A 16,500-nucleotide genomic window follows, 5' to 3' on the forward strand; every position below is an offset into this window, starting at 1 on the left:
AAGATCTTGGGTTTGTATCTGCAATGCATCAACACAGTGGTGTGAGCAAAACAGAAGACACACTGAATAGCAGGGGATAGGTTGCATATCCCTTGGGTTCTGCCAATTGCCTCTTCACTTAGGAGGACTTTGACTCTATGCAAGGACAAAATTAAACATACACAAACATTGCCTCTTAAGGAGGACTTCAGACAGTTGCTTGGCCAAGTAACAGGCCAGGTCTTCCAGACTACATGAAGTTAGGAAGTTATACCTCAATGCAAATTGCTTATACAAGCAATGCAAAGCAAAAGTTCACAAGGAACTAAGCAACTAAAAGCACCTGAAACAGTCAAGCAGATGTTAGTATGCAACTTCAAAACGAAGCAGAAGGAAACAGACATTATCAGTTAATCAGAAGCAAATGAATGTGCAAGGCACAAGGCTTAAGGCATGTGAGCCAAGCCACCTACAAAACAATCAAGTTAGACAATGATATTCAAGCAAGCTCAATCAAAAAGAATTGGTCTCATTGGTCATTTGTAGCTTAACCTGAAAACACAAGCTCAAAAGTGAGTAACAGGACCACTAGGGCAAGCCTAGGGTCAAAAATGAATGAGAAAGTCAAAACAGCAAGCAATGCCCAATCAAAATCAAGTTCAAACATTTAAGAAACACAACCAATTGGGTTCACATTCATATCAACCATCATCATCATTTCATGAACAAAAGAAGTCAAAGCAAGGCATTCAGAAGTTCATAGAAGTCAACAGCAAGACCTAACTCAAAAGCAATCTTAAACATTTCCAAAAATCACCAAATAAATCATGGTCAACCACAATCCACAGAATGGTAATCATGTCAAATTTCATCTCATTTGGACAAGTGGAAGGCAGTCAATGAAAATCAGAAAGTCAAAGCCATTTTGAACATGCTCAATGAAGTCAACCAAACATGCATCAACTTAGAAACATCATAAATCAGAGATGGTGTATGATAAATGAATGGGACTAAAACCATGGCAAAGCTTAGGATGTCTAGTTATCTCATGTCAAATTTCATGTCCATCTAATAAAGTATGAGAATTTCACAAATGAAATGGGAACATGTGTCACACAAAATCAACATTTGACTAGCCAGGGGAGAAAATCTCAAACAATTAGGAAATGCCACAAATAATTCCAAGAAAATTCACATGTAAACTAGACATACAAGAGTAGGTTCATGCAAAAAATCAGATCAATTGGAGGTCAAGAAGCATGGTAATGAAAATCATGAAGTTGGACAGCAATGGTGTGACACAAATTGTCACACCCTAAATCAGAAAATCATAACTCTCAAACCACACAAGATAAATTCACAAACTCTACACCAAAATCACCATGAGTGTGTCTAGTTTAAGCACAAAAAATTTGGGAGCCATTGGATACATTCTCATCATTTCACAAATGTTTTGGCAAAGTGTACAAAATTGGTCACATGTCACAAACCCTAGCACTATTTAAAAACCAACCATCCAAAAATTCTGGAAAAATTATGATAAAAAGGTAGAGACCATGATGAAACTAATGCAAAAAATCCCATTCAAATTGGATTAAAATTGAAGCATTTATGATTTTTGTAAGATGGCCATGGCAAGTGAAATAAAAATGAAATTAAATGAATTAATAGTGAAATTTAATGGACCGGATGGCATATTTGTAATTAAGGATGCCACTAACTTAAACGACAGCGTTTTGGAGGGTGAAAAGAAATGTTTTGATTGGCTCTGGCAATGAAACCATGCCATGCGCGTGAATGAAGAAAAAACTGGAAAAATGGCTAGGGTTTCCAATGAACAGTAAACTCCATCTTCCTCCTTCAATCGTGTTTTTTACAAATGCCCAGAAATCTCAATTAAATATGCACAAATGACCATCAAGGCATGGCGAACAAGAATCTATCATTGGTTTTCATTAAAACATCACACAGCTCAAGAATCGAACACAAAAGGATTTCATCACCAAACTTCAACATAGCATAACTCCTAAACTACTTAACCAAATCCAATGATTCAAGGCTTAACGTGCTCGGGGACAAGAGATTTACAAAATACATATCATGGTTTTGGAAAAAAGGAGGGTCGAAAGTTTACCAAATTTGAAGAAAAGCTGTGGTGTAGTTGTTGTTTGGTCGTTTTGAAGTGAAACAGTTGCTCTTTGTGCTTCTACAAGGTGGATGGTGGAAGGAACTTGGCTTGCAATAGCTTTGAATGGCTTGAATCAAGAACTGTCATGGATGGATGCTTAGAGAAGACAGTAATGAAAAGGCTGTTACAGTAGCAAAATGAGGCTTGCCATGAGTTAAAAATGATGCTTGGATGGTGAGAAAACAAAGGCCAGGCTTAGTTCTTTGGAGCTTTTGACTGTTTTTTTAAAAATGCACCAAATGAAGTTTTCAGCATGAGTGAATTTCTGTATGCAAATGTGTTTGATGGTCTCTTGTGGCTGCTATTCTAGGGTTTTCACATGACAGAAAATGATGGAAAATATTGTATCAATCAAGGCAAGGTTTTGTTCTTTTTGGAAGTTTTGGACAGAAAATGATAAATGGCCAAGAATGAGTTTCTTAGCATGAGTGAGTTTCTGCTTAGACCAAGTGATTTGGTGTGGCTGCTACTGGTTTCTAATGACAGAAAATGAGGTTCAAAATCTCTGTTTTTGTGGTACAAGGCATGGCCCATGGATATGTGGGATGTGGTGGTTGCATTTGTACTTTCTTCCCAATTTCAAGCAAGCAAGGAATGGCCTTTTTTTTTTCTGTTGGTTTTAGGCTGCAACTGAAGTTCCAAAATGACAGCAAATGATGTTTTAATTTTCTGTTTAAGAGTACAAAGCATGGCTTATGAAAGTATGGAGTAGAATGGGTGAAAGTGCACTTTTGGCCAAATTTCAAGCAACTAGGGCATGGCTGCATGTACTTCATGGGAATGGGCTTCCAACAAGTTTTAAATAACATTTCTGAACATATTCCAATGGCCAAATGGTTAAAAGATGATTAAATCAAAAAGTCAACTCTTGGTCAAACTTGAATTTAAATGAGACAAGTCAAAAAATTCCATTTTGATTGGCAAGGTTTTGGCTCATGAAATTTATATTTTTGGAAAGAGGGGATCAAATGTGACTTGTAGGAAAAAACCCCACCAAAATTGGCCAAATGGTTTGAGAGATATGGCCTTTTGAAGTCCAAGATTTTGTGAAAATGATTTGATCATAACTTGCCAACCATACATGGGAATTGAGAGTTCTTGGACTTTTTGGAAATGGGAGAACAAGATCTTCAACTTTCATGTTGGGCAAAAATCCATTTGAAGCTTGTATCATGATGTAATTTTGAGGATCAAGACTTTCCATTTTTGGTAAGTTTCAGTTACAGGTCCAGTTTCCATTTTTGGAAATTTCTTGTCTGGCTTCAAATTCTTCCATGATGGTGTTTGACATGATATATGAGGACTATTTGGACATGAATGAGACCTCTCAAACCAATTTCCATCATCAAATCAATGATTAAATGGACAGTTGACCAATAGTTGACTTTTAGGGTTTCTGACTGACTGTGCATTGACTGATGAATTCCAAACCCTAATTCCTTGAGACCTTGACTTCAAATGATGTCCCAAGTTGTATGGACTCTTGATTATTGATCATGGTGCCCAAACTCCACAAGAATGGCCACCATCCACTGCTTTGACTGACTGTTGACTGTCTTTGACTTTCTAGGGTTTTTGACTGTCTGTGTATGAACTGATGACCTCCAAGCCTTCAACCCTTGACTTGAACACTTCAAATGGACCTCCATGTCGTGTGAACTTGTTGGACAAACCCTAGGGCCTTGGCTCAATGAAAATTGTGCTTGCTTGCTTGATTGACTGATCTCCTGATCAGTTTGACCTAATTTCTTGATTGGCTTGCACTTGAGGCAAAAGAGGCAATGCAATGCTATGCAATGGACCATGACATGCTATGACCTAATATGAAAATGTATGTACAATGATAGGTGCAAATTTGAGGTGCTACACCGCCCTTTCGGGTTTTCAGTCCACCGGGATACCCTTTTTTGCCCAAGTCGCCTTCTCAGGTTTTCGACTTGCCGGGTGTACATTTTTCATTTATATCCCTAATTTTTGCCCGAACCATTTCTTCTGTTTTTGGTTCGCCGGGATGCCCATTCTTGCCTGGACTATTTTATTCTTTTCGTCCAGCGGGTCTCTTTATACGAAGTATTTTTTAACTGCGTCCGCATTCACAGGGGATGGAAAATCTTCACCATCCATGGTCGTTAGCAACAAGGCTCCGCCAGAGAAAACCTTCTTGACCACGAATTGACCTTCATAATTCGGTGTCCATTTGCCCCTTCGATCATTTTGAGGAGGAAGGATCCTTTTCAGCACCATATCACCCACGTGATATACCCGAGGTCGCACCTTCCTGTCAAAAGCACGCTTCATCCGCTGCTGGTATAACTGCCCATGACAGATGGCTGCTAGCCTCTTTTCTTCAATCAGGCTCAACTCTTCGTACCGGGTCCTTACCCATTCCGCCTCTTGCAACTTGACGTCCATCAGGACTCTCAAAGAGGGAATCTGAACTTCAACAGGTAACACATCTTCCATCCCATATACCAATGAGAATGGAGTCGCCCCAGTAGATGTGCGCACCGACGTGCGATACCCATGCAACGCAAACGGCAACATTTCATGCCAGTCTTTGTAGGTTACCACCATTTTCTGCACAATCACCGTCAGCGCATTCAAACGTTATCCGGGCAACAAAAGCTCCTTCACCTTAACATCCCCATCAGACATCAGAATCCGTTCGGATTCAGGGTCAGGCCCCTCCTCCGGGATCGGTTACTCTCAATCTTTCGATTAGAGCACCTCGAGATATCCTCATCAGGGAACTCAAACTTCGTCGGTTGATAATCCTCAACAGGTTGCGGGGCGATGTAATCAGACAATACACTCCCCTCGATTGCTTTCTGAGAGGTATATCGAATATCTTATCCAATCGAAATCATTCGCCCTTTCGCAACCCGTCCGGTCATTGCTGGCTCTTTCAGAAATCTACCTGATCAGATCCATCTCGAAATCCACAAAGTGGTATAAATCAGCATATACTGTCTCAGTCGGCGAGCAGCCTATGCCAAAGTACATCAAGTTCTCCGAGCAGTGAATGTATTGTTTCATAGTCGATAAACTTTTTGCTAAGGTAAATTGCATGCTCTTTTCGACAAGACTCGTCATGCTGACCCCATACACCTCGTAGACCCCTCGAAGGCCGTCAAGTACAGAATTGATGGTCGTCCCTCCACAGGGAGACGTCAGAATCAGAGGTTCCTGCAATTTTTTTTATTCTTTCAATGCCCCTTGGCAATCATTATTTCACCTGACCGTTTGATCTTTTTTTTTTCAACATCTTGAATATAGGTTCGCACGTGGCTGTTAGATGAGATGTGAACCATGACAGGTAGTTCAATCTATCTATGAAACCACGAACCCCTCCTTTATGTTCTCGGTTCAGGCGTTTCTCTTATTGTTCTTTTTTTGTTTTTTTTTTTTTTTTTTTTTTTTTTTTTTTTTTTTGCAGGATGAACCTCGATTCCTCCCTTACAATAAACCCCAACAGCTTACCGGATCGCACTCTGATAGTGCACTCATCTGAATTCAACCTCAGTTTGAATTATCTCAACCAGATGCCCCTCTTCTGTCTGGGACTTTGCTATCATGTCATAGCATTCGATTTCATGATAAATCGTATCATGAAACAAAGTCACCACGGCTCTCTGATACAGGCACTGGCGTTCTGCTTCTCTAGAGAACAGTCTTCTCTCCATGGTAGCTTGTACACAACAACATCGGTGTTCAACCCTGGCATATTCTGACATGACTAGGTGAAGGTATCCACATGTCCCTTCAATAGGACTACCCTTCTGCTTTCGACTCGCCTCTGAAACGGCCCCAATTTTCCTTCCTGACCTCGGCGGTGCTTGGAATAATGATCTCAACTCGCTCCTCAAGCGGCTGAATCACCTTCTCCTCTTGTTTCAACAACCTGACTAATTCCAGCAGATCACAATCTTCTTCGCCTTCATCTTCAGCCTGATTGCTCGGATTGTCGAAGTCATATGAGGTGTAACCGAATCGTTATCAACGAGATCCAAAGAATATTTTTGAATTCGGAACGAGACAAATCAAACAAGAGAAAAATGAAAATAAACATTGCCATTTTTATTTGTTTTTAAACTGCAAAAATAAATGAAAAACAGGGAACACCGCTTTTTGACTGAAAAACATCCATTTATTAATGATGCAGAAAATGCAAATTATGAACATGAGGTGGCCCTTACAATGAACCATTACGTGTCGGGCAACACGTATGGCTTTCATGCAAATAAAACTGAAAACAAGAAACATTACTCTTCAGGCTGAGTAACAGTGCTGATCTTCTTAGGCCTTCCAGTTTCCTGGTACGCACGGCGTTATCCAACCATCAAACTTGCAGTCACTGTCAGTTTCTTTACCCACTGTATAGGCGTGATCTGAATCTTCAGCAATTGCACTCACCATTGCCTGACCATGTGCCGGCATGGGATTGGCATTAACATTCGGCGATGGCGCAAAGTTAATAGCCTTGGAGTCTACCAGGTCCTGTACAACATTCTTGAATGCTCTACAGCCCTCAATGTTATGCCCCGGTGTTCCAGAATGAAAATCACACTGGGCGTTCTCATCATAGTTAGGAGGCCTCTGATCTGTTCTCATCGGAACCATCGCCCTCGGCTGAACCAACCCAAGATCCATCAACTTCTTAAACAGAACAGCATATGTCACGGGTGGCCTGTCAAAATGGCGATCAACCCCTTTTCCTTTCACCTGATACCCGGCTCTCTGTCGAGGTGGCTGACGTTGCTGTCGTACTGACTGATTACCAGCAGGGATGGTTACCGCAGCAGCGTGCTGATAGTAACGATCCCTACCGTATCCTCTCTGGGCATACACAGCACTTGATTCTCCCTCATTCTTCCTTTGGCCGTTCCCGAATGGCTTCTTCGATGCCGATGACGAAGCATTACCACCCTGAATCTTCCCCATTTTCAGCCAACTTTCAATTCTTTCTCCAGCCACCACAATGTCGGCAAAGTTGGTTACCGGACAACCAACCATCCTTTCAGCAAAAACCCCTTGCAGGGTACCCATGAAGAGATCAGACATCTCTCTGTCCACCAGCGGAGGTTGAACTCTGGCAGCCAACTCCCTCCACCTTTGTGCATATTCTTTAAACCCCTCGTTATTTTTCTGAGACATACCCTGCAGCTGGGTACGACTCGGAGCCATATCAGCGTTGAACTGATATTGTTTAAAGAATGCATCTCCCAGATCCTGCCAGCTTTTGATATCGGACGACTTAAGCTTGGTGTACCATTCCAAGGATCCTCCAGACAGACTGTCTTGGAAGAAGTACATCCAAAGCTTCTGATCTGTCGTGTACGCAGAAATCTTGCGGACAAAGGCTTGAAGGTGGGTTTCAGGGCAAGAACTCCCATTGTACTTGTCAAATGCAGGCGCTTTGAACTTCTGTGGGATCACAATCCCCTCAACTAGCCCCATGTTTGACATGTTGACAAATCCCGGAGTATCATGGCTTTCCAGAGCCCTTACCTTCTCTGCCAGTAACTGAATTTCTTTGCTTTGTGGCTGAGCACCATATTGACCGAATGGCTCATTGTGCATGGAGAATTGATCAGCTTCTCGGTCCTCCTCTCTGTCATCATCCACCCAAAAGAAAGGCGGGAACAGATTATCCTTCAGATTATGCCCCAGACCGGGCCCAGGCTGACCACCAGCACCAAAACCAGCAGCATTGTTGTTCACCATACCCACGGTTGCTCTTTTTTCACCGTCTCTGGATCCACCCAGCCCCTGGTTGGAGACTCCATCCAGGTTAACCCCACTGTTAGCAGCTGAAGCCCGCTCGAGCTTTTCAACCTTATCAGCCAGAGCCTTCTGACCAACTGCAAAGCCTTGCATGATGTTGATCAGCTCAGTCATCTTATCCTTCAGCTCGAGGATATCTGTGTTTGGGAGATCCATGAGTCTGGGGGTATTGCGTCTGGTAAAGTATCTGTGAGGACGGGTTGAGTGCAAAGGTACAGCTCTGCGAGCACGAGCAATGATTCCTGCAAAACAGCAAACAGGTTAATATGCATGAATGCAACGTCTATCCATACGAGGAACACTTTGTCTCTTCGATCCTGGTTTCATCGAGACAGATAATATTTTGACATCCACATTCTTAAATTCAAGTTGTCTCTCAACCAGATTCTCAATCCATAATACTCCCCATATGGCTAGACGTAGTTTGGGTGCAGATGAATGCAAAATGAGAATGATGCAGATGTATGCAATGCACTGGGCCATCCTCCAAGTCATCTGATCATCTGTTGCTCTGAATCACAGCCCTGATCTCTGAACCGATCACAACCATCTGAGGTACTGATTAACCATAAGTCCGACTCAAGGGTTCCGAAATAAACGGAAGACAGATACATCATCATCATCACCATCACCAATCTCTGAGCAGATACCCATCATCATCTGAATCGGCCCGGGGAATCCTGAAATAAACGGATCCCCACTGATAAATAACTCGGCCCGGGGAATCCTGAAATAAACGGATCCCCACTGATAAATAACACGGACAGCACTCCGGCGTCTCGGCAATAAATGGCCATAAATCCGACTTATAAATAGGACTCTGATCCGCGGAACAAAAAGTCACCATCATCTGAACATGCATCTGAAAGAATCAACCCTCCCCTCACAGGTAAATTCTAAACAGGTCATCCTAAGGCGGATAATAGTCTCGACAATCGGGCGGAGATACTCAATGGGTTTGCCCTTTCGGGTGTGCCATTGTAGCTCCCTTAAGATCGCCTAAACCAAAGATCCGGGAAATGATCGGTCACCAGAGTCAATAGCCCAAAAGAGATAATCCAACCTAAGCGGAATAACTCCACCCGGCCAGACTCTCTCAAATGAACCTCGTCCGGCTGTGGTGACATGTCTCCGCATCATGTCGTACAACATGTGAAGAGACATGAGACCACGCTAATCCTAGGTGTGTACTCAGGCCTGGGTATTGGGCCTCACTCAGAACACCCACCCCAAAACAACGGAACCACCTGCACAGAGGACGGCAACAACATGATAGTATGATGCATGCAAATATTTATGCAAATATATACACTGTTAGAATAATAAATGCAATAAATAACACAAAACAAGCAACCTAAACTATCCTAGAACGCTAGGAGAGACTCGCTTAGGGAAGATGGACCAGCACAGGTCTACATCTAAGACTATTCCCCAGCAGAGTCGCCAGCTGTCGCATCCTGCGAAAAATCAACCGGCGAGCTAAAAATAAAAGCACACACAGAGCCGCCACTGCGCGTTATTTATCCCAAAATAGGGAAAGGAAACGCTCAGAGAAACCTGGAAAGGAAATGGTCTCGCGACCAAAGAGAAAGGGTAAGGGAGTCGGTTACGCAAGGGGAAGGTATTAGCACCCCTCACGTCCGTCGTACTCGACGGGATCCACGTCCTAGAATAAAGAATAGGTTGCTAAAACATCACACACACACACGGGGAACGCAGGTGGGGTTAGGAGAAACGGGCTCGATAAGGTATCGCACCTTATGCCTACATATCTTGTCTGGAACAAGAATCAGAGCCACTGTAGTTCAGCTTACGCACGCCAAACAACACAAAACATACAAACAAGCAAGGGTGGCAAATATGGAGCCCGACAACCACTGGATGGAATTACGTCGGCATCCGAACCAAAACACACTCAAAAGGGCAAACGTGGAGCCCGACAGCCAATCATTGGACTTACGTCGGCATCCGAACCAAAACACACAGTCAGATAACAAGTAAACACACGCAAAAAAGAAAAAGGTTGCCCGGAGTGGTCTCGCGCGACCACCTGCCTACATACCTCGTCTGGCACGAGGATCAGGGCGATGTAGTTCCCCTGAAAGGGACTGAATTACTAGCCAGAACAGAAGGAGACACAACACTAGGGAGACTACGACTCGAGCCTAGATGTTGTCATGCAAAGTCGTCCTTAAGTTCAGTTTTCTATCCTACTTGCATAAGCAAACTACTCCTATCCAGGAAAGAAGCAAGCACACAAGCATAAAGAATAATTCAAGCATACATCAAATGAGAATAAGCATCTCAAACAGATATCCACATAGCACGCACTATAACCAAACAAGTGGCTCACACAATAGGTTTGACTGCCTCAGCAAGTCGTCTGTACGGGCTGGGTTTGCTCTTAACCTTGCCATTACGAGGCTAAGGTGAAGCGGATGAAAGGATGAAGTGAGGATCAGACCTCACAGCTCCTATCCCTAACCAGGGAGAGCTTCTGACAAATGAGCATGGGTCCAGAATGGGGGAACCCTTCTATACTCAGAGACTCTGACACAATGTGCACTGCACAGGATCTTGGGCTTGTGATCTCAATGCTACAACCATGTAATGGGAGCAAGGAGAAGACTCACAAAATAGTGGGGGATAGATTGCTTATCCCTACCTTCCACCAATTGCCTTGATTAAGGACTTTACCTGCTTAGGCACAATATTAAACAATCACAATCATCGCCTCTTAAGGAGGACTTCAGACATTTATTTGCTCGGCCCAGTAACAGCCGGGTCTCCAGACTACATGAAGTCAAGAGGACCTACCTCACTGCAAGTTGCTTAAGCAAAGCAAAGCAAAAGTTCACAAGGAACTGAGCAACTAAAAGTACCTGGAAACAGTCAAACACAGTTAGTACTCAGCCAGACAAAACTAAACAGCAAAAGTTCGATCAGTTAATCTATACAGATCAATGCACAACAAAGCAAGTTCAAAGCTCAATCCCAAACTTCACAACCTACAAAACAATGTTATATTAGTGTACAAACATCAAACAACATCAATTGCATTTAACTTGGATCATTCTCCATGTGCATTATGCTTTTGATCCTGAAAAATCAAGCAAATATTAGCAACAAGACCACTAGGCTAAGCCTAGGGTCCAAAGGCAAGAAAAATTCCTAAACAGCAAGGTATTCACCAACCAAAGTCAAATTAATGTCAAACAAGAGCAAACACCATTAGTCTCATGTTTATATCATTCATCATGTTCATGTTATGCACAAAACAAGGCAAACTAGTTCAAATGAAGCACCAAACATGCAAACAGAACTATTGCATTCAGATCCACATCAAAACAACTTCAAAAATTCTCAAATAAATTACACCTAAACAGGACCTAATCCAGGTATGGCACACCAAATTTCAGCTTGATTGGGCAAAGGGAACCATGTTAATGAAAATCAACAAAAACAGACACAATTATATGCTCCAAATCACAACATCAACACATGCTTCCACTTCAAAAATTCATAACTCCATGAAAATAGTAAAGAAATGAGTGAGAACAAAACAGGGATGTCACATCATGTGTCTATAACTATCATACAAAATTTCATGATCATTCAATAACATATGAGCATTTCACATCAAATCTACCAACCTATATCACACAAGCTTGCACAATTGACCAACAGAGATGAAAAATGGAAATCAAATTGAAAATGCCACATAAAATTCCACAAAAATTCACATAGCATCTTAGCATGTTAATGAAACATCATGCAAAATTTCACATTAATCCAACAAGTATAGGTCACTCAAAAAAATCCAGCAAATTGACATAATGAGGTGTGACACAAATTGTCACACCTAAGTTCCAAAATTCATAACTCAATGGTCAGGCATCAAAAATTCATAAAGTTTACATGGAAATGAGCATCAATCAGTCAAGAATCATCACAAATATTTTCAAGAATTTCTTTTAGAATATGAGGATTTCATGATCACAATAGCACAAGGTACCAAAAATGCACATATGTGAAAGAACCCTAGGTCAAATATTATTTCTACCATGCACAACTTTGACCAATAGGTCAAAAAAATCCTACAGTCAACAACAAAGTCAACACAAAAATTTCCACATTTTTCTGAATTTCCTATGATTTTCTATGAATTTTTTAAAGTCATTGTGAATTTTCTAATAATTATTTGAATTAATATAATTAAAATGAAATTGCAGTGGCATAGTTGTAATTATGAGCGCGGGGGCGGTAAACGTCCAGTTTGAAAATTCAAATGGTTTTTCAGATCAAACACACTAACTTCATCCCTTCCATTCCAGATTTTTCCAGAAATGCAATGAACACTCAAGAACACGAATTTTCCAAATCAACACCAAAACGCACATGCGAGTAACCGTTCAAACCGTCTGAGTATAAGGATCTCAATTATCAACTTAATTTGACCTAATTGTTCCTAAATCATACGAATCGCGCGAGTTAGGGTTTGGACATGAAAATTTAAATCACGATTTCGTGCGCTACAGTCGTCTATTCACAAAACTACCTATATCATTGGATTCTACGTGAGATGAACTTTAGAACGCATATGAACATTAAGCATTTCGTGCGATTCGATTTTTACTCACCTGGAGATGGCAGTGATGAAACCGACGGAATCCTTGCGTTTTGGCTGCAAACAGTTCAACTAGAAGCTCCAGGGAATGGAATGATGCGCTCAGGTTCGAACAACTCTACTCCTATTGCACACAATCGTGATTCACCATGGATGATGTTGGTATGAACAGTCGAGATTCACCACTCCATATGCTCCAATAACCAAAAACAGTTGATGAGGATGATGAAAGGAGATTGATGCAACAAGAAATTCGAGAATTGGTTGAGATTTGATGAAGTTTGATGAAGTTTTGTGTTTATGGTGTTCTTGAGATTTTGAGAGAATTTGGAAAGTTTGAGATCCAATTTTGGGGAATGTGATTTTCTGTTATGATTATTGTGTGATTAGGTTTATATATGATGCACTAATCCAAGCTTAATCATGTAATTAACCACATTGCATTTGTTAGTGACATGTTTACTTTCAAGCTTAGGGGTAAAATTGGAATTTCAACATGCCAGCTCATTGCCACCTGTTTGACAGCTCATACACTCTCTAAATGACATGTGTGAGCTGTTGCCACTTGCCTCACTCTCATTGGATGTGTATTTTAAAAAATCACCATGTAATGCCACTTTGTCCAATTTTGCAATTTCATTTTAATGGCCAAATTCCAAACCACAAGCCTTTGCCATGAAATGATGATTCCAACAAATTTCAAATACCATTTGTGAGGTGTAGCAAAAATCCCCACTCAAAAATTCCAATTATTTCACAAGTTGGACAATTTTGCCCCTGGTCTATTTTAACTGTCCAGTTGAAAATTGACTTTTTGCATTGACCACTTTTGAGAAAATCAAATTATGCACCATGAAAGTACATGTCAAATGGAGTTTGTGCATATAAAGAACTTGCAATTTGGACAAACCATGTGGAAGTTATGGCCTCCTGATTATGGGTCATTTCTGAAATTCACTGAGCCATAATTTTCCAACCATACATGGGATTTTCAAGTTCTTGGACTTTTTGGAAAGGTGAGAACAAGATCTACAACTTTCATGTTGAACAAATTTTCATTTGAAGCTTCCTTGGACATGTGGTCTTGAGGTCAAAAACTTTCCATTTTTGGAAACTTCAATTACAAGTCACTTTCTATTTTTGGCAGTTTTTGTCCTGACTTGATTTTCTCCATTCTTAAGCTTTGAGATGTCATACAACACTTGTTCCAACATGAATGAAGTGCATCCAACTCATTTCCACCTCCAAATCCATCAAACCATGTACAGTTGACCACAGTTGACTTTTTCATCTGATAGATGAATTTTGCCAAGCATAGATCAATCTGAGCTCCAATCTTCAACTGAAATGGCTCAAGGGTGAAACCCTAGCCTCAATAATCTCCATATAATCAAATAATGAACCCCATAGCCATCATAGACCCCATCTCCTGATTATGCCCTGACTGGCCCAATGCAACTGATTAGGGTTGACCAGTGGTCAAAACCCTAATCTCAAGGGATGTGCTTCAACCACTTGATGACATCCAACCCTGATGATGATGATGTATCATTGCAATCAAGATGAAGACCAATATCCTTTGAGAATCACAAAACCCTAATTCCAGCCCAATCCTCAGATGGCCAATGATCAGTCAATAAACCCTAGGCTTGCACTTTGACTTCCTCATCTTCTGATCAAGACTTGGGAGTATGGCTTGCACAATGTAACCACATGATATGCAATATGCAATGCCTAATGACCTAAAATGATATGCAATATGTTAATGCTAGTCCCAAGAGAAGAGGGCAAATTTTGAGGTGTTACACCAAGCACCTCCTTTTTCCAAAACACAAGCCCTCAAAAGATCCTCTAGTGACTGAATCGTCCTCTCAGTCTGACCATCAGTCTGCGGATGATATGCAGAACTCAATCTCAGCTTAGTTCCCAAAGCCCTCTGCAAACCTTCCCAGAACTTCGATGTAAATCTAAGATCTCTGTCCGAAACAATACTCGACGGAATACCATGCAAACTTACAATCTTCTCAATATACAACTCAGCTAATCTCTCTAACGGATAATCCATTCTGATCGGAATGAAATGAGCCGACTTTGTCAATCTGTCAACAATCACCCAAATAGCTTCAAAATTCTTATTTGTCCTCGGTAAACTAGAAACAAAATCCATACTGATACTATCCCACTTCCACTCTGGAATAGCCAACGGTTGCATTAGCCCAGACGGCTTCTGATGCTCAATCTTCGACTTCTGACAAGTCAAACAGGAATAAACAAAACTCGCAATTTCTCTTTTCATTCCCGGCCACCAAAATAACTTCTTCAAATCATGATACATCTTCGTAGCCCCAGGATGAATACTCAAGCCACTACGATGTCCTTCCTCAAGGATACTCTTCTTAAGTTCGGTAACATCCGGAATACACACCCGATTACCAAACTTCAAAACACCATTCTCACCAACTCTGAATTCACCACCTTGACCTTGATTCACTAAAGTCAACTTATCAACCAAAAGCATATCGGATTTCTGACCCTCTCTAATCTCATCCAAAATACCACTCGTTAATTTCAACATTCCCAATTTAACACTATTGTGAGTACTCTCACACACCAAACTCAAATCTCTAAACTGCTCAATTAAATCCAATTCTTTAACCATTAACATAGACATATGCAATGATTTCCGACTCAATGCATCAGCTACTACGTTTGCTTTACCCGGATGGTAATTCAAACCAAAATCATAATCCTTCAGAAATTCTAACCATCTCCTCTGTCTCATATTCAGTTCTTTCTGATCAAACAAATACTTTAAACTTTTATGGTCACTGAAAACTTCAAATCTTGACCCGTACAAATAATGCCTCCACAACTTCAGAACAAATACCCCAGCTGCCAACTCTAAATCATGTGTCGGATAGTTCCTTTCATGAACTCTCAGCTGTCTCGAAGCATAGGCTATAACCTGCTTATTCTGCATCAACACACCACCCAAGCCCAACAATGAAGCATCACAGTAAACCTCAAATGGTTCCGACGAACTCGGTAATATCAGAATAGGAGCAGTAGTCAACCTCCTCTTTAACTCTTGGAAACCTTCTTCACATTTTGAGTCCCAAACAAACGCTTGCCCCTTTCTAGTCAACATCGTCAACGGTAACGCCAACTTGGAAAATCCCTCAATGAACTTCCTATAATAACCTGCAAGTCCAAGAAAACTCCTTATCTCAGAAACTGACTTCGGAGCTTCCCACTTAGATACCGCTTCTATCTTAGAAGGATCAACAGCAACACCGCCTCTTGAAATCACATGACCAAGAAAACTAACCTCTTCCAACCAAAATTCACATTTAGAGAGTTTAGCAAATAACTTCTTTTCTCGTAGAACTTCTAAAACCACTCTCAAATGCTCAGCATGCTCTTCTTCAGATTTCGAATACACCAAAATGTCATCAATAAACACCACAACAAACTTGTCTAGGTACGGATGGAAAATCCTATTCCTATACTCCATAAATACTCCAGGCGCATTAGTCACACCAAAAGGCATTACAGAATACTCATAATGTCCATACCTTGTTCTGAAAGCAGTCTTCTGAATATCCTCAGTTTTCACACGTATCTGATGATACCCAGATCTCAAATCTATTTTGCTGAACACACTCGCACCAACCAACTGATCCATCAAATCATCAATCCTCGGAAAAGGATACCGATTCTTGATCGTCACTTTATTAAGTTGCCTGTAGTCCACACACAACCTCATAGTACCTTCTTTCTTCTTAACCAATAACACTGGTGCACCCCACGGTGACACACTCGGACGAATAAATTTCTTATCCAACAGATCTTCCAACTGACTCTTCAATTCAGATAACTCAACAGCAGACATACGGTACGGAGCCATCGATATCGGTCTAGT

The sequence above is a fragment of the Lathyrus oleraceus genome, chromosome 6 (genome assembly GCF_024323335.1).
Source record: "Lathyrus oleraceus cultivar Zhongwan6 chromosome 6, CAAS_Psat_ZW6_1.0, whole genome shotgun sequence".
Lineage (NCBI taxonomy): Eukaryota > Viridiplantae > Streptophyta > Magnoliopsida > Fabales > Fabaceae > Lathyrus > Lathyrus oleraceus.